Source organism: Nanorana parkeri, unplaced genomic scaffold, assembly GCF_000935625.1.
Source record: "Nanorana parkeri isolate BGI_ZX_2015 unplaced genomic scaffold, ASM93562v1 scaffold699, whole genome shotgun sequence".
Taxonomy (NCBI): domain Eukaryota; kingdom Metazoa; phylum Chordata; class Amphibia; order Anura; family Dicroglossidae; genus Nanorana; species Nanorana parkeri.
Window position 1 is genome coordinate 92,460 of NW_017306967.1, and position 4,390 is coordinate 96,849.

Below are 4,390 nucleotides of genomic sequence, written 5' to 3' on the forward strand. Positions count from 1 at the left end.
TCAATGTCTATTAGTATTTTTAAGAAATAACATAGAAGAGTGTTGATCCAGGAAGTCAACTGACTGGGGATACAGGATTGTTTTTTCCTGTTCAAGAGAATTGGACCATGCTTTATGAGGTTTTTTGCCTTTTCTGGATCAAATGTAAGTTTACTGTATGGATGGACATGGGCTAAGTGCAAAGTTGGTCAAACTTGTTGCACACCAAGCCCACGTACATTACTAGTTTACTGTTTTAGGGATCCTATTCTTCAATGTTTTCTGTGTAAGGAGGAAGCTGTAGGTCATTGGAAAGAAAAGATGAGGGCACTAAAGGTAAAATAGTATGTATGACTTGTTTTATGTCTGAAAACTGAACTATATTTGCCTCTTAAAGAGGAATTAAACTCCACTGCCTGCACCTAGGGTTCCTGCCATAATGTGCATGTATGCACAGCATATGTACACATTATGGCAGACTTAATAAAGTCTGTGTAATCTGATAAAGTGCCCCTCTGTGCTCAGTCACTACTGCTGACATCTTCATCCAGTCAAACATTGCAGGCCGGTAAGACTTGTTTTATGGAGAAGAGACATCATGAGTATCTTCTACAATAAAATTCCTCCCACCAGCAAAGTTTTTTAAAGTGGAATTTAGTTCTACTTTTACCTTTTATTTCTTATGTGTGAAAATAATGTGGGAACAGAGAAGGGTGATATAATGACATTTCTGATAATTGTAGCATGAAATATTATCGTAAGGTCCACTGAGAAGGAGACAGCACTAATGAAATCAGAAAATTACAAAGGAACCATTCAACCAAATGACAACTGTAACTATTACCGGGCCCATTAAAAATAAGCAATCTAGATACCAAATCTGCTGCAGAATCCTAGCACAGGAGACCCATTTAATTTCTGTCCTTAGCTTTAAAGAGGAACTTTGCCCTTATCTTTAAAATGACAAGAAAGGAACCTTATGGATAATTGCAGACTTTTTATTCTTTGCATAGTTTATTTTTCTTTTCCTCCCCATTCTTCTCACAGTGGTCATTTTTACTAAGGGCAGATTATTCCTTCTCCCATTACTTCATGGATCTCTGGCACATGTGGCTGGACCATGGACCGCTGAGGGGCGGGCTTCCGATGACCGCAATGCAGAACGGGCAGTGTGCGCACACCGGCCCGTTCCGCAGCTGTCGAACGAGCAGGCTAGAAACCCGCCGACAATCGTATGATTCTAGGCAGGTTTTCGAGCATGCTGGTTTGACAAAAGACGTGCGACCGTACAGTAAAAACGGTCGCAAGTCTTCATTCACACTGCTCGGTTCTCGTACGATCGCAGGATTTCCCGCGATTCTCGTACGAGAATCGAGTAGTGTATGGGCACCTTAACAGTACAAGTTGTATAGGTGGAGATGTATTTTTAAAGGAGTTCTAAAGTCCCAGCATGTACTATCCTGTCATAACATCAGCATTGTAATAGGAATACATACTGTAGTTGTTTTGATAATGCAATAAAAGCTTACTTGAAAAAATCTATTTTATGTAGTGAGTGCTGCCTTCTGGCTGCCCATCACTTTCAACAACTTCTTGGATTCCCAGTGTGCTTTGCATCTCTTTCCCTGCTGCTACATGTGCTGCAATCTTGATTGCTTAAAACAACATATCAAATCATGCATTGCTTCTAGCAAGCAATAATGATGTAACATTGTTCAGACACAGGAGGGGCATCTCTAGAAACCACAGGGCCCCATAGCAAAAGTTTTATGGGGCCCATGAAAGAGTAACTGCCTACGAGCTGTGCTGACAGGCACATTTGCCAGAGCTTTGTGGTCATGAAACCACTTGAAATAAATATTAAAATAAGTATTTTCTTTGAGATTTATTAGAAACTATGCAGCAAATATAAGAGCTGTGGGGAGGCAATGTTTAAAAGGTAGGGTATTTTATAGCCTTTCACACTACTTTAACACTGCCACCAATAAAGCTGGGGAAAGGTGTAAAATTACCCTGTGTAATTTAAACCCCCCTTTCCCCAGCTTTATTGGCGGCAGCAGTGTTAATTACTATGGCCCCCGTTTCCTTGGATTTATTAAAGGTGTGCATTGTGCACCTTCCCCCAGGCACCAGCAAAAAGTAACTAATGGCCAGTGCCACACTAAATACTGTAGGCTGGAGATGGGGGGGAGGGGTCTGGGTTTGTGCACAATGCATACCTACACTAAAGCTTGAACAGTCTTTTGAAATATGCACACTTTTTTCCACAGTGATGTTCCAATCAAAATGTGTGCACTGGCAGCGCTCTAAATAAATAGTGGGCTAACGCAAACAGGACATACCACAGCTGGAAATCCAATGATTGAAACAGGAATTTCAAATCAGATTGCTCAGTAATCTTTTTTCAGCATCTAAGGACTGTACGTCTTTACTACTCTTATCCTTAGAGTGAGTTTTAATTTTAATATGAAAATACAATACATTTATTACTAATATAAATCATATTTCTTCTAACACTTATTGGGCTTCCAATTTTTAAACACTTGTAGAAAATCTCAAGCTTCCATCATCCACAGTAAGTAATATTAAAATGCATCTTAGGCAATTTCTACCATAGAATACTAGTGGGTCACAATGGAGCATACAAAATGAGCAGCACTTAAAACCTTCTTATAAGATTCTGCTACTTAACTGCCATTAGAGGGGAGTTTAGCAGAAACACCACTCTGGACACTTCTGAGGAAAAAAATCAACATATTATATGGATCAGCTTTTCACATGCTGAAAATATGTTTCCTTCCCTTATAGAAAAGAATTGAATAATGGTAATTTTTGTTTGAATTCTTGAAAAAAATGTTTGTTGTCATGAACGACTTGATATACAGGTAGTGTCCTTTTTTTTGTTGTGCTTATAGCATTAAGTCAGCCATGCAAGGAAAGATCAGGCCACCCGAGCCTGCAATATAAGCAGCCATATGATGCTTGCATAAGAAAGAAATGATTACATATGCATACAGATAAAGCCGCACAGTTTTTCATCCTTTCTGTTCTACAACTGAGCAGTATCACATTAACATTGTCAGATATAATAGCTTTACAATTCATACCAAGGATGCGGGTGGAGAGATTGAAAGAGGCACCCTGTGTCGGCACACCTAGAACTGATGACTTCTACGACACAATCCAAAGATAAAAATAATACAACATCTACAATTTCTACTATTAGTGACCTGAATGCCAAGGTAGATTCCCAATATATCCCATGTGAACATGCTGATTACTGAAAAAAGTGGATGTAATTAAAGGAGAACTATGGGGTTAAGGCTTTTCCCCATAGTTTTCCTTAGGGTAACGGGAGGGCACAAACTAGCGTCCTCCCATCACCCTAGGCTCAGTATACCACGAGCTGTAGCTCGCGGTATACTGAGACGCCGCAGCTGAAGCGGATCCCGACAATTATGTCTGGATCGGCCCAGCTGCGTGAGTGACAGCTGGCTCTGCCTATCTAGAGGCAGAGCCAACTGTAGCTGCCCCCTCTCCCGTCCGTTCCGCCAGTCAGCGCTGGCGGATCGGAGCGGGTAGGGGGGAATCCAGCCCCTCCCCTGTCACTGCAGAGAGCCGTGACAAGATCGAGAGGTGAGCGAACGCCGGTATGTGTTCACTCACCTCCCGATCTACTAGCCGAGACTGTCACAGGTCGGCTAGAACTATGAGGTGAGTGAAAAGCACTCACCTCATAGTTCTCCTTTAAATACACTGGGAATCATCAATTTGTTGAATCCCAAGCTTTCAAAACCGAAAATATATATCAGTCCTCTCCAAAGTTCTTACGGTCTGTCTAACCACTAAACAGTTGTTCTCAGATATAGAGGGCATCTTTAGGAGATTACAATTTCCACAAAAACAAAAGCAATTCTCTGACAATGGAATGTGACAAGAAGAAAAAGAGCAGCAACTTCACACCTACTGTAGGTCGTAACCCTAAACTGGACACATATATTAACAACTTCATACTGCACGTTACATCCCAGCAAAAGAAGATTTTATACAATCTTTGCCAACCGCACCTCAGACATAAACTAATCAGCAGGAAACGTAATTCTGATTACAGCGACACAAACAAAAGAAACAAAACCTTGCAATATTAAATGTTGCAAACTGCAAACATAGTTTCAAACAGGGCCATCCCTATTATGAGGCGGCATAGCTGTGGGTCACATGGGGGGGTAGTAGGCAGAGTTTGCAGTGTGACATCACTGGTTGTCAGGAGCTCGGCTGGATAACGGACAAAGTATTCCAGTTTGCTAAGAGCTGGGTGGAGGGAAGCAGAGCACTTACACATCTCCCTGCCTGGCTCTTAGGAAAGTCACTCTCCACCAGCACCCCCCTTCCCCACCGTCATTATGCATTA